Consider the following 22,333-nt stretch of genomic DNA (forward strand, 5'->3'; position numbering starts at 1 on the left):
GTTGTGTCGTTAAAATGATGGCGTTTCTGCCTTCAGAGGGACAATGTATTTTAACAAAACTTTTTTTGTACTGAGTTTTAGGTTAGGGAATTGTCATTTCAAGTTCCTCCCAGTTTGTTCCTTCATCCTCTCTACTGTGTTTGATAAGAGTTGTAAGCTAGCTGTAGAAACTAGCTGTAGAAACTAAAAAAGAAAAAAAAAGGGTATGTAACTTGAGGTGGAGTTAGTACAGGAAGTACTGTGCTTTCACATGCTGGTTCTAAAAATAATCTATTTTCATACACAGTATTTTCATCAAAGAGTGACGCATCAGGACAAGAGGGATCTTGGTTTCCCATCAGGCTAGCAACATCCACGAAAAGTGAGTTTTATATATGTTTTAAATAGATATTTGTCATTTAACATGCAAGTAGAGGATAGCAGAAGCTAAAAGCTTGTCATTGGATGAATCCAGGACCTGTGTATGTTTTTTTGTAAAAAAAATTGGCTAGCTTAGTAAGTTTGTGTTGGTATTTGAAGACCAGAGGTTATGATGGTTTTGAAGGCTCAAATTAAACCAAACACACAACATACTTAATTGTTTCTTGGCTGCAGATTGGTATTTCCAGAGCAAGTAGCTTTGGTGAGACTTGAGATGGGAGTACATGCCAAGCGGGGTGTGACGTACTAGAGCGATGTATTTCCAGTGACATGTTAATGTTTTCGTTTTGAGACCGGTGTTTACACAATCTATCAAATATAGTTTAAATTTGATACCAAGATCTGCAAATAGACAGGGTCATGTAGAGTGCTTTGTGGTGTGCTTCATGCGTTTTCACTTAGTCTGAGAGTGCTGATGGCGTAACTAAAAGATGGAAGCTACTTTCAGTGTAGTAGATGAGCTTGTTGTATGCCTAAATATTAAGTTGAATCAGTCTTCACGGATAACCGAGCCTAAAAATTAGCTTGCACGAATAGACCCCAGTAGTATTTTTGTCCTGTGCTCTGTCACCACGCAGTATATTCAGTGTCACGTCAGATTTGTTGGATGTGCCATCTGGAGAGAGAATTCATTCAGGGCAATTTTAGGGAGACTTTAAAACTGGTCTATACATAGACTTTTGCTCTCTTCCAGACAAGCTCTCTGTCCTTATAGACGACATTAAGCAACCAACCACTAATTTAGTTATTTTTGAAAAGGATCCTAGTATTTTGGTTTTGAGGAATGTCAAGTTGCCTCCCTTTTTGGTGACACAGGAGGTGAATCTTTTGCACGCGTTTCAGGCTTGACTCTTTACTCTCATGTTTGGAGAAGGGTTTGCAGAGCCGGCTGCGCAGGATCCAGGATTCTTCCCTGATTCTGGGCTGCTTGGAGCCGCGCTGGTCAGTTCACAGGGCTACTCCTGGGTTCAAGAGGTGCACTCCTACTCCCTTAAACTACGTGCTGTCAGCTTTACGGTTCTGAAGCAGCCAAGTGACTAGGTCCTGGTATTTCAAGGTTGCTACTCAAGGCATAAAGTGCTCTGAGTAATGTGGTCATTAGTCTTATTGAGGTGTGGAAAGCTTAGCGCAGGCTGTTGCTGTAAGTAGTGAGCAGAATTTACCCTGAGTTTTAAGTACATGTTCCAGGGAAGTGTGTAGCTTACTTTCAGCCCTGAGGCTGTTCACTTAGGAGTACCCTGTACTTAAATTGACTTAGCTAGCCTAGCATACTTCAGGGCATGGACGGAAGAAACAGGCTGCTGTGAAAGGGTTGGTGGGGAGCGGTAATGCATTCACTGTAACTGCTCTCTCTGTCTGCTTTAGACCCACAGTCATTTTTTTCCTCTTGTTTCATTCAGGGGTGAATTACTGTGGTTTAGTTGCACTTTGGGTTCGGGACAGAAAGATGAAAGTTGCATTGGATCAGTCTGTGTGTGGGTTCCTGATGGTAACTTGTGTCCTTCTTTACAAACTGCATTTAGTATGTTCACACCCTTGGTTTTGTCCTAAATAAATAAATACTTTCCCGTGTAGACCCACTTGCCTTTGTAGGGGGATTTTTTTCCCTCTCTGGAGTACTAGTTCTTTGATGTTCTTTTATGTTATGTTGAGATTGCATATTGACCTTTCTGTGTTTCTTTTATGTTTTTAGTCTGATTAAACTGGTTACTTTCTGTTGAAGAGGACCTATCTAGTAGCATAAGTGTATGTAAGGGTTCAGCTGGTATTGCCTGCGCTCTTGACCTGCAGTTGTTACCATAAACTCTTCCTTGTGTGGTGTTGCTTTGTGCGACTGCAAGATGGGAATCATTCCTTAGTTTTGATTGCAGTTCACTAAATCCAGAAGAAGCTTGTGGTTCTTTTTTTGATGAAGCTCACTGAAATGTTTCTCAGTAATTAACATGAGGATAGGAAATTAAGTATAACTATAGTGGCCCCTTCTCCTTGGAAGGGTGCTTAGTGAGCAACATAGTTCTCAATAGTCAACTTTTTTAGTTATTCACCAACTTGCTTTAGACTTCTGAGCTTAGACACTTGACCCTCTGCCTCCAGTAAGGGTGTCAAAAACTGGAAAGGAACTTCAACTTGTTTGATACAATCTGCCTATATCCAGGCACTAAACCTGCCACCCATATGTTGGAGATGTCCCTGTATGGGTGGCAGTCAAGCCTTGGGAATATTTCATTAATCTGCTGAACTACAACATCAGCTCTGCAATGGAAATTGAGTTCCTAAATGCCCACACTTTAAATGAGTTTCTCTTTGAAGTATTTTCTTATACAATTAGTTCAGGGAATAGCTCTTCATCATCATGTTACGACATGGAATGGAAATACAGCTTGATAAGGTTTTGGCTGTTATTGGATATAATTGAAAATGTAATATGCTGTCTGCTGTTAATGTGAATAAAACCAAGTTCACTGTATTTCAGAAAGTGAAAACCTGTTAAGGAGAGCATAAAACATTGTGGAAGATGCATTTATTCCAATCCTGCACATATTAGTGATAAATCCCTGCGATTTTAACTAGATCAGACCAATAGAAGGGATATAACTGTGTGTGCAAAATGTTTTCTAGTGTGGTTGATTTCTTAAAGCTGTACCATTACAAATAGTCTACTAATCTCTTCTCCTCCATGCTTGGAAGCTAAGAACAGGAGTTTTTTGAGAAGTCAGAGACCAGCACTTTTGTGCTCCCATCATGCTGAATTCTTACTTTTGAGCTTTTGGATGTAAGATCTGTCATGCAGGATTTGACTGGTGGTGTAGCTAGTCCAATATGCTGCCTTTACACTGACCCATATTAACTGCAAAAAACCCCAAACAACCCCCCCACAACATGTAGAATTGTGAAATCACCTACCTTGGATGGGGTCAGGTGTGATTTATTTTCTCTTCAAATGTACTTTAATCCTAGCTAACATATATATGGATATTTCTCTTTTTTTTTTTTTTAAATGTAGATTTAGATGTGTTTAGTCCAGCAGACAAACCAAATGAAATAATTTCATTACCAATCTGCCAGAATGTCTAGCATACCTCCATCCCAAATTCAAGTTGAAATAATACATTTCATATTTGGATCTCCCCTTGTGGTTGCGCTAGTTTTAATTTTTTTTGTCAACACTATCCCTTGACACACAAGCAAGTTACCATAGAAATGGTTACTTATTTGGATATGTGAGATTGCTAAATTTGACCGCCAGATCATTTTAATTGGGGAAAGTGCAACAGACTCAAGTTCATTTTGCTCTTGCGATGACCTCTGGTCTCGCAGAATTAGGTAGGAGTTCTCATGGTTTCATCTTCTGACCAGCTGTGGTCCTAAACTGGTCTCCCCAGAGATCCGCTGCTGCTCTTCAATCTAGAACCGCTGTTTCTCTTCAACACCTCCCTGGAATACAGCATACTGTGTTCATACATATACCAGTTAAACATCTCATTTCTTTAACTGCCTAGCATGATGCCAGTTGTACTTTTTTGGTAGTACTTGCACTGTATCGAGCTTTGCTTATCTGCATCTCTTAAGTGCATAACCTGCTTAATCACGTAGCATCTTGCAGTCCCTCTGTTTACTCTGTCATGCAGTTCTGCACTGTTTAATTGCATGCTTATTTGTACCGGCAATGGTGAAGCAAAGGCTGCTTGCCCCAGAGCTGCTATTAGAAGCCTTGAAAATGACCCAAGTGAGTCAGCGTTAGCTCTGCTATCCATCCCCATGGGCCAGGCTGCTGGGTGCTGCTATGAACTGACTAGTAGCAGCCTTGAAAAGGATGGGAGCTACTTGCTTTCAGGGCTGCTAATACCACAGCACTGACAGAACTTTGTACATCCTCCGTATTCGTGCATAGTCTCTCCTCAGTCCTGAAGCCATGCACTTAAATGGAATACACTGGACTTCCATAGAAGTTCCTATATGACCTTAGAGAGGCAATGGTCCAGACAGCTAACATCTCATGATTTAAATCCCAAGATTAGAGAGATGGAAAAAAAAATGGTCCCTTATAGGGTTGGGATGACTGCGATTGCATGGCTAGGGATGAGTGTGGGCCCATTGCTCCCTTCCTGAGCAATGGTGTGGAAAGCAGGCATGTATCATAAGACCTGTGTTGATTCCTTGAATGTGGTGATTTTTTTTTCCTTTCTAATTAGGTTTTCACAGTTCATCCTTTGCAGAGGGGATGGCTTTTGTCTATTCTATAAAAGCTGCTTTCTAAACCTTTTTTCCCCTAGCAACATAGAATAAACATGTCTCTTGAGTCTTACAAAAGCCATGTAGAGGCTGTTATGCAGTTAGCGTATTGAGTGTCATGTTTACTGGCCCAAACAGTATTTGTTCTTATAATACACGACTTTAGTGATAAAACCAGGTTATAGACTATAAATCGTGTTGTCTTCGTTCTGCTTCTCAGAGAATCTCCAGCATTTGAAACAACTGCAAGATTAAACAGCATTAATCTAAGCTGTAAGACTCCAGCTGAATATGTTCCAAGTTGATTTGGTAGTGCTTTTCCTGATAAATGTCCAAGCAGGCCATGGCAGAGGATCATCAACGGTCAAATGAGACATGTTATAGGGTAATGGTTCAGAGTGGTACAGGGGTGTGGAGGGGAAGTATTGCAGACTGCTTATTTTGGGGGTACAATGCCAGGCATGTGCTAAAATGATCTTTCAGACTAAGCATAATGTGATGGGCAAAGCAGATATGAGACAAGTTCACCCTGCAGTATTGAAAGCAAAAGAAATAGTGTGTGTTTAAGTCAGTAAAATTATGCTTAGTTAATTGCCAAAGTAGCCTGTAAGCATGCAGATATTTAAAAAAATGCTGTTAAAAGGTGCTTGACGTACTGCATTCCCTCTATCCCACCCCTATCACACAAGGATTCATTTGCATAGATGCATATGTTTTAGGTGTCTGACTTAAGCCATATTGAGAGAGCCCAATTTGACAGAAAATGCTGCAACAGGGCTTTTCAAAGGCCGTGCAGATTGGGGGGCCAAACTCATTAATTATTTTGGAAACTTGGGCTGTAGGTGTTTAGCATTTATATTGTTTTCATAAAGGAGGAAATACATTTAGTGTGCTCAGAGGTTGCCATGCCAGTCCCAGGATGTTAACAACTGGCAACTGACTCCACCTGTCTACGAGGACACTATGATTTGGGATTGGCACGGATAGGGGTAGAAGGCCAGGTCTTTCTCATAGGCAGACGAATATCTCCAGGACTTCGAGGTTGTCTTGCATTATCCAGTGGGTGACATAACTCTTTCCTTATTGTTTGCTCTGAAATCACTTTAGTTTCACTTGGAAAACAGTTCCTGTGTATGCAGAAAGGCCATATGATGTTTGGTGTGGTAGGACTCGAGCATCTTCTGTCTATACATTTCTCCCGGCTAACATGTCCCTGCTGTACTGATGCAGTGAGCAGGAGAGAGCTAGAGCATCAGCAGCTAGTCTCAGGCTGAGTTTGGCTGACTGACAGGACTGCAGTCTCATGCTGTGGCTGTTCAGGAGGCAGAGCGAGGGCTCTTTGCTTTCATTGTACCCAGAGAGCTCCTGACCCATGGGCTTATTCTGGGTGGCAGAAGGTCAGAGAAGTCTTGCTGTCCGCAATCAGTGGCAGCTTCCTCCAAGGACTCGTGTACTTTGCAGATACGATCAGCTGGAACATCCTGAGCTGTCAGCTTCTGCCGAGACAAATGTGCGGTTGTCGCTGTGTGCTTTCCTATTGGTAGAGAAGGGGGAGACTCAAAGCTACCACATGTGTGTTGGGGTCGTGTCTCTGCTGGTGGATTTCAAACCTTAAGGAGAGAGAATGGGCCCATTATTAGAGAACTGCCAGTGCTTCCCTGTGGCACTGATCGTCTTGCTAATTATTGCCGGTTCTCCAAGCTCCCTTTTTTGGGTGAAGCTGTGTAAATGGTGGTGAAACGGAGAATAGGACTGCCCCATTACCGGTACCTGGTGTCTTGTGGAGAAGCAATTTATTTCATTGTTCCAGGTACTCGTACCAGTTCATTTTCAGGTGCAGAGTGAAACCGGAGCTTTTATCTCTGAAGCTTCAAATAGGCAGAACTTGGTTCCTTGGAGATTATCTCTCCCCTCATAATACAGGAGTTACAAGCTGCTGAGTTTTACCATGAAAAGGCTGGGGGCATGTTCACAGTCCTGCATTGGTCTGGCAGACCAAGAATTTGCTGATCATTGAGTCTCATTGTGAAGCTCCTCTGTTTTCCCAGGCTCTTCCCATGTAGGGTGAGGGGTGAAGTGGTGGCTGGGTGTGAGGAGTGGGGAGAACAGACTGGGCTAATCCTTTTGTTGCCTTGTCTCTGAGATTTAGCCCCTGTTATGGGGATGTCAGAGAAGTACACATTTTTATTGCATTCAAGTCAAGATGGGGAAACCTGTTTTACCTCTTGGTTGTGATGTCTGTGCTCACCGGTTTTCCCTTACCCAGTTCTGTCCCTGTAGTGAGTTCTGCTCTCCTACCAGTCTTCCCATTAATTATTTTTGAGCTGTTCCATAAGGGAATTAGGATATTGCTTAGGCTTTCAGATTCATCCTGATAGGCTCCATTAGCAGAAAAAAGCACCTTCCAAGTGTTCCCTGAAGTTCTTGGCAGTGTCCCTGGAATGCAACTCACCTGTGAGCAGAATGTGGTAGGCATTTTGCACAGGAAAACAACGTGTTACCATTTTTTGCAATAAAGGGAATCCATTTTTTTAAATAGGAACTAACTTGACAATGTGGTTGTGCCAAATATAATCTCCAACCTTCTCCCCCCCTCCCCCTTCCCTTAATGTTCATATTTCAACCTATTTAAGCAGCCTCGAGTTGCGTAGCAGATTGAACTTGCCTTCTAAACTGTGTCACCACTCGGTACCGCAAGTCGCCCTGCAGGTGTTCCTGCCAGATGCTGAGAGCACAACGTGTGCCTCACCAGTTTCTGTCCAGAGGCAAGAGCTCTGAGGTTAACAAGAACCTGTTCTCAAGGACACAGATGTTCTTCTTTTTTTTAATGTTTCTCAAAATCCAGGTCCTGATGAAGTGTCCTGTAACGGTTATGGCAAATGATACATTTTTAGAAAAATACACTTTTTGAAGGGGGGAAAAAAGATTGTTCTGCTTCCTTTTTTTTAGGGCCTTTGCAGCAAGGGAAAAACAGTCTACAGGACAAGCAGTGACAAGGACAGGATGCAGTCAAATGCACAACATGAGCTGAAGAGTTTGGGGGAAGGGATATACCTCTAGCTCTTTTCACTTAGAATACTTTTAGGGCTTGTTACTAAAACAGATCAGTACATCCCTGCCTCCAAGTTTTCTTCCCAGTTGGCATCATCTGTATAATGTGACAGGGTAATTTAACCATTTGTTGGGTCTGTCCTATCCTAAGCATCTTGTACTGCACCTATCACCGTGTCAAATGAATGCCATGGCCAGGCTTAAAATATTGACTGTTCCTATAGGATAAAGACAAGGCTATATGTCCACACAGCAGCCAATTTGGACTTTTCTTTTCTTTTTTTTTAACTCGCCTACTTTTAAGCACATCTTAACTTCAAGGCCAAATTGTGTTCTCTCTCATACCAGTAGAAATCTGCTGAAGTCAGTAGTTTGACTCCAGACTTGAGGAGTCCCATGCAGATAAAAGGAGCCTCTTCTCTTGTGGATTACGGCCCTTTTGCATCTGTGACGTTTAAAATATAATAATAATAATAATAATAATAATAAATGCCCTGTGAGTTCCAGTGTAGTAACAGACTTGTTTAATTATTATTCAGGTGCACATAATTTGCAGCCTTTAATAAGGGAAAGTGAAGCTCTGCTAAAGCAGTTTAGCAACTGAATGTGCAAACTGTTTAACATAATAAAGTGAGACCTTCAGTGGTGCTTTCTCTTAGGCAGACTGTAATCTTGATGTGTGCCTGCCTTCAGTGTGTTTTGAGGTTTAAACTCGAGATGTGTGAAGTACTTTGAGGCTCTTGGATTGAAGGTGGCCAAAACGAGTCCAAGTGTTGGTGTGAGGCCTTCGTGGCTTTTCCTAAACTGTGCTGAGGCACGGTCGTGTGTGCGCTACCTGCCAGAGCAATAATAGATTGTCTCACTTTTGCTGCTTTGATAAGGGGTCACCGCAAGGAGAGAGGAGAAGTTTCTGAGCCTGCATTTCTCATGCTGTTCAATCCTATGTTACCTCCACAAGCAAGGTAAGTAGGGGCTAAACTAGATTGGGGGACAGTAATCTGTCTAGGTGCGCGTGCATTGTGCGTATCACCTTAGTATGTGAGCACATGGCCAACATGTTATGATTTGAGGCCTGGTCACCTGCTTCTCTTAACAAGCAGCATTTATTTGCCTTTCAAAGCCTCAGCTGTTACCTTGCTGCTAAATCCCTGTTGTTGGCATACAGTTTTTAAATGTGGAGTTTTAAAAAGCTGCTATTGCCTGGTACGTTTCCTGAGCCATCCTAGGGCAAGTTATGGTTAAACTGTAAACCACCTGCCACCTTCTGTCTGAGAACTTTGTAACTTGGCTGTGTCAACATTGCCCGCAGAAGCTAATAACTTACAAATGTGATCCCCGCCTAACAAAGACCTTCTTGTTACCTGCATTTCACACTGCTGAAGGCAGATGGATCAGTGACGGATGGGATATGACCAAAGCAGATTATTTTTAATTAAATTGGCTAAGCGGCATTGCTGGAAGTGTATGAAGTTGCGGTATTTAACATAGCCATGTAGGGAACGGTGCGTTTGCTCGTATAGTAGGTAATAGTCATTGTTATGTCAGATGTTGTTAGAAAACACTGCCTTTTGGAAATTCATTGCAACCAGTAGCAGTTACTGTATTACTCAATAAGCCACATTGCATAACTATTATAGGAGTAAAGAAAAAAAAAAAGGCTCATTTTTGAATGGCTGAAACCAAAGATTAGAGGCTTGCAGGAATGTTTGGGGTTTTGTTAAAATATTTGCATTCAAAGATGTTCCCCATTTCATGTCTTCTAATACTGAAAACATGTTACGCTCATCGCATTCAAATTACAACATTGGATGTGTCATAATAGCTATAGACTCTGATGTTCAGAGGTCTGGAGAATCCACAGTTCCCACTGCCTGCAATCGGAGTCGTGGGCACTCGGTACATTTGCAGAAGCCGAAGAGGGTTTTTTCTTGTTTCATAGAGAAGCAGGGCTGGAAGGGACCTCCAGAGGTCATCTGGTCCAACCCCCTGGCTGAGGCAGGATCATCCCTATCCAAACCATCCCATACAAACTATAACCATCCCATATAAACCATGCTCTGTATGTAGCATTTTCTTCTCAATCCTCAATGCATGTGAAGTAAGGCTAACTAGGAAAAAAACCCCAAACTTCTCATTTTAGACAGCTCACATCCAGAGGAGCATCCAGTTACATGCCACTTACCACACAGCAAATCACAGTCCAGTGGGTAAGGTTATTTCAAGTTAAGAAGCACGATTCAAGCTTGCTTGGTTTCTTTTCAAGTGAACAGTACCTTGCAAGTACAGTTCAGGATGATTACTATGAGACTTGGCACATTAATGACCCATGTTGAATATTCTTATTGGCTATGAAGTCTGAAAATAATTATTCTTGGGACTATCTGTTGATGCCTATAACATAAATTAAGACAAGTGCTACTTTTGCATGCTGTGGGTTGGGAGCTTTGTTTGGACACTCATTGTCATTGGAAATAAAATTGAAAAAATGTGGGTTGGATTAAAAGCTGTGACTTGCAGGTGCTAGCTGTTGCAGACTGCACGGTCGGTTCATGCAAATAGACATCAGCCTTTCAACCCACCTGGTGATCTCTGTGCTCATGCTATAGTTGGTAAGCAGTAAAATGATCTATAGTCATAAAGCCCTGGTATTCTTGTGAGTACCCTGCATTGACTTATTGATCAGAAGAGCACAAGTCAAATTTTGAAATAGAGCACTTTCGAGGACTTTGTTAAAAAAAACTTCCTGAAGGCTGTTTTCATACTCGTAGACCTGGGCGAGATGTAGTTGTTGGTAATGCACAGCTCTTTTATCCTGTAACTGCTTTGTTTTGTAGCCTGCTTTGGTTACATATATTCTTTTTTTGTTCAGAAGGTTGACCATGTAGTAGAAGAGGAAGCACTACTCAAGTTACATAACTCAACTAGTTTCAGTGTTAGTTTGTAGCAGAGCTAAAGATGACTCTGAATCAGGTTCTGGGCCCTTCTTTAGTGCAAGTAAATAATGCAAATACACCCAAGCTGTGGAAACTTTGTTTTATTGTGATTGATTGCCATCCTTTTTTTTGTACCAGGTTAGTTAAAAGGGGAACTGCAACTGTATGGAGAGGGACAGAAAAATCCCATATATGTACCTTTTAAAATTGTTGATTTGATTGACGCCCAGTGTCTTGAGTGCTACTTGTATCACTGTTCATTGGAAAGATGATTGAATGGAAGTTTAAATTTTCATAATTGGCAGAAAGGGGAAGAGGTGAGGTGTCCCAACAGCAGTGCACATTAAGGATATTGTAGATAGTGACAAAACACTTGAAGCATCTCTGTATTCGAAGGTCTGGAGGGGAAGACAAAACTTGGTTGTTCAGTGTCTGCCCTAGACGTACATTTTGAGCAGTGAGGTTTTGGGGAATGTTGCAAGAATCTTATTATGCAGACTGGTAAGAATTTCGTGTTTTTTTTAAACTTTCCTTTAAGTTGCTGTTTGTGTCCTTATTGGAGAGATGTCTTGGCTCTATCCAAGGCTATTGATGGGCATGGGAGCATGGAGCTGGTGCCATTGCTGCTTAGCTGATCCATTGGTTAGCGTACGCTTAATGATGCTTTCTTCCTCTCCTGTAGCTCAACGTCTTACCTCTTCTGAAACCAGGAGTCCAACTGCCCATGATTTTTTTTTTCCAAACAGCTGCATAATGGTTTGCTATTTTTGCTGAAATGAGGCTTGATCTCTGGAAGCTGCAATGACTCATGCAAAACAGCGTGCAACTATAGGAAGTCTTTTTCCTGAGGGTGGGTGCCAGATGCGTGTGTCTCAGACGTTTTAGGGAGGCTGCCAAAGTTGTTTTCTCCGTTGAAGCCAGTCAGCTTTAAAAAGATTTAAACCTTTTCAGAGCCTTTAGTAAGGGGTCTGAAGTTGATAGGGTAGAAGCCAGGGATGTGGGAGGCCTCCTGAGCTTCATGTTGCAGGAACTTGTGCCCAAGAAGCGCTGAATGCAATTTCCAACACGGAGCTGTTGAAGATCCAACAGCTCCCTCAGTGTTGTGGGAATTGCTATGGGGTGAAGGAGCTTTGTGTCATGGGGGTGGTGTTTGAACCAGCTCTGGGCCCCCAAGACAGGTTCCAGGGATTGCTGCAGAGGGATGAAGTGCTCTTGTTCAGTTCTGCGGCTCTGGCAAGGACCAAGCCCTTTGCTAGGGAAATACAATCAGAAGCTATCCTGCAGTCCCTATTTGGGCAAGGTTCGTTTTGAAGTCATCAGGAGTCTTCCCTAAGCTTGTAGCACTTGGCAAGAGACCAGGGGTTGGATCTAATAAAAAGACACAGATGCCTGCAAGTAGGGCCTTACTGTGCCTAACTTCCAGGCTTCTGGTCGTCAGAGGGGAATTCTAACCCAGAGCTACGTCTCTCGACTTCCTGCTCCCAGTATGATGCGCTGGAAAAACCAGTTACAGAAAATGGGGGTCCCCCTACAGTGAGGGGACAGGACACATTAAACCCAGAGGGATATGTCACAGCTCCAGCAGAAGTGCAGGTGCTGCCTCCCAAAATAGTGACTAGCCTGGATAGCAAGGCTTGAAGCCTGCCTCAGCCCTTCCTGGGTTTGCGTTTGGTCTCTGGTTTCATGTAGCAGTGGTATGAGGTTGTACGGTCTAATGGGTGGAACAATTTGGGTTTCATCGTTGTCACTGTTGCTGTGTGGTCTTGAGACTAGTCTCTTCCCTTCTGTTCCTGTTCCCTCTCAGATATTTCAAACCCTGTTTAAAAAGGCTGCAGAAATGCTCGGTCCTGTTGTCGTCGAGTGTGGAACCCCCCCGATCTATCCTGTTCTACCACCGCTGTTAATTTAGGGGTTAAATTCATCTTGTTGCTTTGCTTTGTAGCCATGGTAGTTTTGCCAAAGGGAGTTGCCTGCATTTTCTAGGGGAGCTTGGAGGCTTTTACTGAAGTTGATGGGCACGTGACATGTGGCTGAACCTAGCCTAAACAAGGTGTGGCAAATAAAGCCCAGCCCTTGTAAGAATGTGACCACATGCTGTGCGCAGAACAGAAACTTGAATTCAGCTTTGAAATCCAGGCTACTGTGTGGAGATGTGCAAAGTTTAGATTACAAGCAAAAATAAACTTGGTTTCCTCCTGGTCCTCGTTGATGCATATCACGCAGTTGCCACCACACTGTTGGCAGGGTCAGCAAGAGAGGCCCAGGCTCAGATTGGCCTGGGAATAGCCTGATTTGTCTTAGCAGAGCTGTGCGAGGGAGCTTACTTGCCGTCTGGCTGCTCCTCACACTTAAGAGCCTGCTTAGGATGCATCTGGGTTTGACCTGAAACTTCCTTTATTCTTGGTACTGTGCAAAAAGCAAGCGTGTGCTTTAAAAAGAGACTTGAGAAGTACAGAACGCTACCCGCAACTAATACTTGCAGCAGAAGTATGGTGCTGCTGCTTTAGTCTCGGGAGGAAAATCAAGCCTTTTATCCTCCTGCAGGTACCGCTCTTTTGATGTTTCAACAACCTGTTCAGCACAACTGTATATACATTTTTTAGTGTTTCTTGGTATTGGAATGTGGTTTGCATTTAAGGCTTGGGGACCAGAGTTAAATGACAAACATCCTTAGTGAAGGCTTAAGTCAGCATCAGAGGCATCCTTGCTTGTAATAAAAGAAAGGTAACAATACTGCTATCTTTGTCTGTGGAGTAGTTAATTCACTGCAAGTTCAACTCCTGTGAAGTCTCCAAATTGTCCTCTGTATCCAGTGGAAGAACTTGGAGATGGGCATCTGTGATCAGGGGTCTGTCATTTTGAGGAGTACTCATTGCAGAAGACATTGATGTAAGGTGGTAATTACCATGTTGTCAATCAGCGACCATATGGTAAGTGAGGGTTTTCTGCAGTGATTGTTGAAGACATTTAATCAGCCCTCATTGTGTATGGAAGGTAGGCACAGTCCTGTTGCTTATGTTTGGCTGTTGTGTGCTAAACTTGTAAGTACTTTTTAAGGCAGTGAGAACTCTAGGTCGACACGCGCAAACATGACCTTTAAAGCAGGCAACATTGTGCAGTCAAATGTGTATATATACAACTTGATGATTGAAACCTCAGCTATTTGAGGAATCTTAATATTTTCTGGAATTTAGTTTATTGGCTAGCAGACTTACTACATGGAAGGGTGGGACAGTTTTTCCTTTCTCCCACTAATACAAGGCTCATTTTAAAGACTTAATATTTGTTTTGCAAGGTATGGATGTTAAATTCCTTGTCACAAACAATTGACGTCTGTGATTTAAAAAGAAAAAAAAAAAAGTTAAAAATCTGATTAGGGAGTGTGTTTTCCTAGTGTGCCAATTGAACTCGTTCTCAACTGCTTTACAGCACCCTGGTTCCGAAACACAACCCAGGTATAAATCAGCTTGGTACTTTGCTCTCTTAGGGGTTGGGGTAGTAAAAAAAAAAAAAAGAGCCCTGTTCAGTTCTGTAGAGGTACCAGAGGACCGCTCTACAGGAATCCCCCCTTCCCTCCTTCCAGCACCCCTGTACAAAGGAAGAAATAGGTGCCGGCCCATTGAAATGTAGGTGCCGCAGCCTCCCCTACCCTCCGGAGTGCCCAGGGTGCGCCTCTGCACGGTGGTTTCCTGTTGCTGCTTGCATTTCTTTTTCTGCCCACTGTTGTCTCGTGCACTTAATACCTCCACCTCTGTAACACCTGAGCGGCTCCCAGTTTGTAATGCATTTATTTTCGCAGCACTTCTGTGCAAGTATGGAACAGCTCTTTTCCCATTGTGCGGCTGGGATCTAAGACGCAGGGAGACTAAGGGATCTTTGCACTTAAAAGGAACTGTCAACAGGGATACGCCAACAGAACTTGACAGGCGAACCCTTCAGGTTTTGGTTTCTGGTCAGCAAAGTTTGAATTCTCTGAACTGGGTAAGCTATTCATTGCTGGTACAATGGCATCTACTTTTGGGACTTGGCATAGCTCTGAGTTATTTTCTATAGTCCTTCAAAAAGACAAGTATTTCTTGTGATTCAGTATTTACAAGAAGTTTTATACTTTTAAAAAATATCCTCACGTACATTTTGTTGCCTCAGACAGTTCAGATCATATTGAGGTAAACATTTGCCATGGCAGTTTCAAGTTTAATCTAGAAATCGTTTATAAACCTTATCGGCAGCAGATAACGAGAGGCAGGGAGTGGAGTTTTGCTGCAGAGCCTCTGCACACCACACTATATCTAGTGACGAATTATAAATGTTGAGGTGTCTCAAATGACTACGGCTTCAGTCTCTAAACAGGTTGTGTATTGAAGAAGTAACGTGGCACCCAGAGGACATCCAGACTGAATGAGCATAGTTCCCTCATTCTTGTGACTGAAGCTGTCACCTAGTTTCTGTCTATTTACCAGTTGATTTGAAGTTTGAGCATCCCACAGATGTTCTGTTTTAATGAAGTTACAACAGTACCTGCCTTGTTTCCTGCCAGCTTGCCTGGCCAGCCGTTTGGTAGCCTCCTGATGAGGAGCTGAGAGCTGGGGAGCCCCAGGCTCTGGGGTCTCCAGCACACCATGCAGGCTGCCCTGGAGCCAGCGCTCCAAGGCCTGTCATGGAGAACTTGGCCATGCTTTGTTTCCTTTCCAATTTGTAATGGAACCAGGTTGCTAAATAACACGATCCTCACGCATTGGACTTACCTGTGTGCCCCCAGCTGTCGGTTAACTGGAACGTGTCCAGTGATGGTGGGTCTCTGTAGCGTAATGCAAGCTCACTGAGATGAGAGCTCACTTTGCAGCTAAGCGTGGAAAGACGACTGGTCTCAGTGAAATCCAGGTGAACATGTCAGCAGGGTTTTCCATCTGAAACCCACAAAGTTCTGTTCTCTCCAAAAGGACATGGTTTTATTCCTTACCGTGGAGACGAGACACATTTAAATGCATGGCTCTGCTGAGATAGCCCAAGCTGGTTTGTGAGCAGTGTTGCAGCCTGAATGCACAGGGGGGAAAAAAGGAGGGTTTTCAAAAAGTGCAGAATGGGGCCAATGTCAGTTTCTAAAGTTTCCGATCTCCCAGCGGCTTCTAGGAACATCCTGAAAACATCAGGGGTGGAGGGAAAGGAGAAGACGAGCGGCAGAATAGAGGGAAAGGCTGAGATTTAAAAAAAGGTGGGGTGGGGGGAGGTGGGAATTGGATGGCAGCAGTGGGTTCAAGCAAGGGGGAGCTTTCTAAACAGGGAGAAGACTGCTCTGAAGAAACCTTTCTCAAACTGGCTTCTGATTTGTTCTGACTAAGATTCCCTGATGGAATTAAGAGGAGAATGAAGTATATTCATTGGGATAGCACGCCTCATAAAGCTGTTCTTGTTTGATCGTTACCAAAAACATTTCATTTCAATTTGGGGGACGGGGGATGCTTTGTATTATCATTTAAAGGATTAAGAATTATTTTCCCTTCTTGCTGGTTTGCACAACCTCCCTCACTTACTCCATCCAAACCCCTGTATAAATCTTATACGGGGTGAACCGAAGTACCGTCTAGAGTTGTGCGTGTCCTTAAGCCCCATGCTTTCTTCGGAAGGGGCAAAGCTGGGACTTCACTGGAGTCTGCTCACTGTTACTTGTTCCTTAAACAGAATCATAGAAAAGTAGGGCCGGAAGGGACCTCAGGAGGTCGCATCTAGTCCAGCCCCCTGCTCCAGGTGGGACCAGCCCCAACTACGTCATCCCAAACAAAGCTTTGTTGAGCCGGGCCTTAAAAACCCCCCAGGGTTGGAGATCTCACCACCTCTCTGGGTAACCCGCTCCAGTGCTACGATCCTGTTCCAGAATCATAATTTTGAAGCCCAGTTGAGGTTGCTAAATGGTAGTCCATCCACCTTCTGTCATTTATTCACTTTCCTTCCTTAGTTTGTGTCCTTGTGACAAGGTATTTAGCAAAATTCGCAGATCCATTGGAATCTGACAGGGCTGCGCTCTGAGCACTTCTGCTGTGACCTATTTATTCCCTGCAAGCATATAATACATTGCATCGTCTTGCAATTACTCGCATAACAAATTATCTGCCTCACATTGAAGGTGAGGTATGCTCCGTCCCCATGAAGCAACCTCAGCTCTGCTCCAAGTCGCATTGTCTGTCAGATACCTCGCAGTGTTCACATGACTTCCTAAAGAAGAAACATGAATGTGATCGACTCCCATCATGGCGCTGCCAATGCCAGGGGAAGGATACAGATACAGAACCGGTTGGTTAATGTTTGCACTTTTTAATATTTACTGGTTTGCTGAGGGAGGCAAACAAGAGAGCTCTTCCTCACCACAAAGAGGAGGAAATGTGTCACAAACATTCCCGGGGGGGGGTGAGATCCTGTGTTGAAAACTTAGTGGTTTTCAGTGAAGAGCAGAGAAATGCCCAGGCCCAGCTGTGTCCTTAGCCCCATGTATGCCCGGTTTATATGAAGTGTCTGCTCAGGTCCTCGTGGCCAGGTTTACACAGCCCTTCCTGTGGCAGCAGCTCTCTGGCTTTATAGCTCTAATTGATAAAAGTCCAACTCAGACACACGCAACTTCGGCTCCTTCCCTTCTGTCCGTGGTTGCACTAATTGGTATTAACTGTGCAGCAGTGCTGCAGTCCATTTGGAGAAGAGCCTACCAGTTACGGCCCCTGCCGTAGTGTTTTGTTCTCGTTTGAGGATGCAGTGTGTATTGGTCTGAGCTCTGGCTTCCCTTCCACTGTCTTTCTGTCTGTTTGGCAGGCGACCCTAGCAACTTTCTGCAAAGGCAGGCCAGTGGGACAAAGCATCAATCCAGCCATTGGAGCACAGCAAGCTTTGCATGCCCGGAGTGTCCGTTCCCTGGCTTAAGTACTGGTCGGGAAACAATTTAAAATGGACCATAAGGAAAGAGGCAGTCACTTCTTAGAGATGCTTATTCTGTTGCTTTTCAAACAAAAAAGGTTTATTTAAGAGGACTATATGTGTGTACTGGGGGGACAAATCAGTGTTTACATGTACTTTTTTCAAAGATTAATCAACTGTCCTGCTTATAAATGAATGCCTGACTTAGCTCTGTGCTGTAATGCGTTCAGTATGAGGCCTCAGTTCAGTCCGGTATGCGAGTAGTCCAAAGGAAACCAAACAGGGACGATCACTAAATACTAAAGAACTTTTGTGAATTGGGGCCTAAACTACAGATGACTCTGGCACAGGCACTGGACGCTGGGGGACCGCAGATCCCAGAAGAGTTTGGCTTCTTTTTGGAAGTGTTTCACAGGGGACACCTGCGCTTTAAGGAAGGTTATATACAGACCTCGAAGGAAGGGAATTTGAAGGTCGGGATCTTGCAGGGTTTGGTTGGACAAGGTGCACGCCATACCAACGCCCTGATTAAAACGTCTGCAGCGTACATTCAGTTCAGAGCTTTACTGGGTTTTGCTTTATTTAATATGAAATACTTATCTAAGGACTTTAAATGAAGCGTAAAAGCAATCTTAAAGAGGCAACAGGGCTTTTTGGGCTTGTCGGTATTTTTATTGAGTAGAAATGTGTGGTGTCCATGAAATATAATATGTGTAGTACTTGAGAATATAGAGTAAATGAACTATTTCAGGATTTATCGATCTGCTGTGATTACTTTACATGTTGAGCAAGCGGTGCAACTAGAGTGTTGCTGTTTTTTCTCAGTAGGTCTATACAATCAATCTTGGGTCATTTCTTTTTTAAATCCAATTTCTGTCTGGGGTCACTTACACTATCTCCTTTAAGGAATTAATAGCTGTTATTGAATTGCGTCTTAGCACTGCAGAAGTCCAGGATCCAGCTCCATAACCCCCGTCTTATTTTTCAGGACGTTATAATTTGCCTATCAGGATTGACTTCCAGTTTGAAGTAAAAGGTATATTTATAAGGTCTACGTATATAAGGTCTTTGTGTTTGCCTGGAAGCAAATTTTTGTAAAAGTATCCCTGCACAAGCCTAGTGGTAAAATGACTAAAAGTACAAATACACTAATTTAGTCTCTTGAATTCTTGGAACTAAAACGATTTTTTGTTCTTAAAGGAAATCATGTAAGTAGTGGCCTACTTTGAATCTGAGACGGAGAGGGGAGGGGAGAAATGCAAACCTGATAAATCAAAAGGGAACTTGAAGGTCAAGATACTGCTATCTGCAGCTGAACAAAGAGGGTGAGGTAGTCAAGAGGGCAAATAATAATTGCAGTGTTGTGGTGATTAATTTTCCAACCCTACCATACATGTAGCTAATTGCAGTGTTGTTGTGTTATAATTTATTTTCGGCTTTCACTGGAAAATAGCAGCAAGGACAGAAATCAAAATTAGTTTATCTAGGCGTTGGATGCTGCAATATTATAACCACTCAGATGTGTGGAAACTTGTTAAATCTCACTTGCGTTTCAGTGTGACAGTAACCCAGAAGGGCCACTTTGATTTAGTTTTAATCTTTTTTTATAGTGTTTCTCCCTTCGCCAAGGGTGGAGGAGGTAATACGTATGACTTGGGAATGGAGACACTGAGCTCAGCAACTGGCTCGCAGCGAGTCGAGAGCAGTGGCTTGCACCCTTCTCTTCCCAGAACCAGGTCCTCACCAAGCATGCGTCTGTCCCATTTGTGCACTCACAGCCATTTCCCTTCCCGCTCTCAGTCCCATAACGCTCAGTTCCTCTGTTTCTGACGAGGAGAATCAGTATTAGGGAAGTAATATGCCTCTGGCTGCTTAGCGCAGCCGAGACCCTGAAAACCTGGAACGCCGAGACCCTGAAACCCTGGGAGACGGCATTAGGGAATGGAAATATGGCAAGGTGCAGCTTTGATTCAGGAGTGGGGTTTAACACAGCAATCTGAGCACTGGTCTGTGGCTGCGGATGCTCAGCAGCCAGTGATGATGGTCCATGGGCTGCAGTTAGGAACTGAAGAGCTTGGGCAAAGCTGAGGGTAGCACCTTTAGCCGCCATCTCCCATCTTGCACCTTAACCACAAGAATCCTTCGTTCTGCACATCTTACTTTGCAGTTCTTTAAGGTCATACAGTGCTGATCGAGAGCCAGCTTCCTTTTCCAAAAATGATGGAGATTTTTGGGAAGGGCTGGGGGAGGTTTCTGGGGTTAGCGAGGGGATGGCAACTTAAGAGGGCAGTATTTGGTGAAAATTGTGACCCAGTTTATAGCATCTTTTGAAGCTGGCACGCAGTGCGTTTATATGTTCAGCATTAAATAGACTTGTTTATAGTAGCAGTGATTCACTATTTAACTCGGAGGTAAAAATAACCAGAACATGTGTTTGTAATGTTCCAAGAATCTGCCCATCTCGGAGGGGAATGGAGAAAATGACGGGTGTTTTTATACGACAGGCAGCATGAAGGAACCAGCAGTGATTTAATGCCCAGGCAGTCACTTAAATCTCTCTCCATCCCTGAATTTTAAATTAATTGCAATTTATTTCCTTCTGAAAAATTAAATATTTTGGTCTCAGTGTGAGCTATCGGGTCTGTAATCAGAGGGCAATGCAAATGATATGAAAGCTCAAGTGCTTGGCAAAGGCATTTCTATTTTTTTTCCCCTGCTAATTTGGTAACTGTTGCTCCTTCCCCTCCCTTCCACCTCCTCTCTCCACTTGAGCTGATCTGTATCTCTCTAGTACCACAATATGAGTCGTACAAGGCAACAGTAAGGGGCTGAAATAATGATAAAGGGTTTTGGTGCAAACGCGTAGAGGAGGTAAGATTTTTTTTTTTTTTGGTGATCTTTTTCTTTTTCTGTCTAGGAGTTTGTGTTTATGCTGATGTGTTTTACTGCTAGGGTCTCCCATCGAGGACCCCTTTTTATTCCGCTTCCCTATTTTTAAAGTAGGGCTGTCAGTCTAATTTGTGTCAAGCTTGCAACTCTTGAGCAAAAATGCAATCTGCAGCGTTTAATTATAGCATTGCTGTCTGCAACCCTGTAGTTGAGTCTGTGTCAGCACTTTCATTATCACTCCCTGTTTTCAGGTGCATGTAACTCGGCTATGAGCAAATACTGCAAGCAGAAGAGCCACATATGCAGCCCTTGCCTCTGTCGATTCTCTTTATACCATATTTGGACAATAGCTGGTTAGAAGTGTAATGTTTTACTAGTTTGAGTTGATATATATATATATATATATATTTAATTTTGAGGGTCAGGCTCTGGGACATATGCTGCTGGTATTTTGGTAGGCCTGTTTTGAAAACCCAAGTGCATAAAACCTGCATTGACGCTAGGCTTCTTTTTGCTACCTTCTCCCACGAGCGGTGGGAGCTCTTGTATACATGGCACTCACGTGTACGTAGCCATGTTCTGAATAGGGGTGAGCAACATCAATTCAAGATGCATCTGCCACCTGAGGCCCTGTCTACGTCAGGGCTCCCATTTTTGACACCAGCTTGTGTCCATAACACTTGTGAGGAAAATTGAAGAAGGTCTTACTGGCCTCATCTGTAAGGAAGTGTGGGAGGGGAGGTTGGAATAAGGATCAGAAGGCAACTAGACATCTAGGGCCAGGCAATATATATGTATATGTTAAAGATGCTTCTGTGTTGTGCAAAAGACCCATGGAAAAAGGGGAAACCGAGTCGTACCCCAGGGCATATTCCAACACCCTGCTGGACCCTGGGTGTATAGCAAGTTTCTCAGACCCAGGTTAATTAAACTTGTGTGTTGTTTGCAAATGAGAGATCCTCATTGCATCCGTTACTATTTAATTTCCTCCAAACGTTTTCAGGGTTAATAATATTTAACTACTGAATGAATGCTTTCCAAAAGGATTTTCTGAGAACAGAAGATGATTCCCTCAGGGCAGAGGTCTTGTCTTCCTGACTCAGAAAAGCAAAAGACCTGGAGCGTTTAATCTGTCAGCATCCACACAGCGAGATCCCTGACAGCAGGTTATTAAAAGGGTTTTTAAAGAAGAAAGGAACGAGTCTCTATGCATAGGGAATGGTATCCAGAAGGAAAATCCTGTAGGGGTGTTCTGGTTAGCTTAACGTGTCTTTCTGTGCTCCAAAGCAAGTACTGCAGTGTTGGAGGGACAGAGGGCAGAGAGTGAAAGGGAGAGTCCCGCCGACCGATGGAGCCATGCTAGTTGGAATCGGCTAGCGTGGGCAGCAGTAACGACGAAGACTTAGCATGTGAGCTAGGCTGAAGAACATGCCTTTGTTTTGAGGGACCTGCATCCCTGTGAAGGCGTGAGCAAAGTCTTATCCAAAGGTCTGCCTCTGGCTTGGACAGGCAGCGTCTCGTGGGGTTACAGGTGGTGCTTGCAGATGAAGCAGACAGGATTCAGAAACTTCCCCATGGCCGCGGAGGGGGAGGTGAAGCTGCCGTGGGGAGCACAGCCTACCCAGGCCAGGGAGAGGAGTTTGGGGAAGCTCCCTGTGTTGTTAACACAGCAGGGGAACTGCTGCGTCCCTAATCTCTTTTTTATATACGTTTCCAACGCCTGAGCAAGCTTCAAAGGGAAGCTGTTTGGGAGCCTGAGAGTGGTTAATGATATAAAGAGATGCTGTCTTCTCTGGGAAAATAGCCATGGGAAATCTGTCTGACCTTGGCCTGTGACCATACCCCAATGGCATGCTCATTCAGGCTACTTAAGACCAGTTTGCAACATGCTGCACCCTTGCTTAGGG

At 43.6% G+C, this 22,333-nt stretch overlaps 1 protein-coding gene across 3 annotated transcripts in view; it reads left to right on the top strand.

The window, feature by feature from the left end:
• Positions 1-286: 286 nt before the first annotated feature.
• Positions 287-22,333, top strand: part of RAP1A (RAP1A, member of RAS oncogene family) — a 60,408-nt gene continuing 38,361 nt past the window's right edge. For all 3 annotated transcript variants that reach the window (XM_006035844.2, XM_006035843.2, XM_006035845.2), the window contains exon 1: positions 287-361. The gene's annotated coding sequence lies outside the window, so the exon portion shown is untranslated. The remainder of the gene's footprint in view (positions 362-22,333) is intronic.

Source organism: Alligator sinensis, unplaced genomic scaffold (genome assembly GCF_000455745.1).
Source record: "Alligator sinensis unplaced genomic scaffold, ASM45574v1 scaffold589_1, whole genome shotgun sequence".
NCBI lineage: Eukaryota > Metazoa > Chordata > Crocodylia > Alligatoridae > Alligator > Alligator sinensis.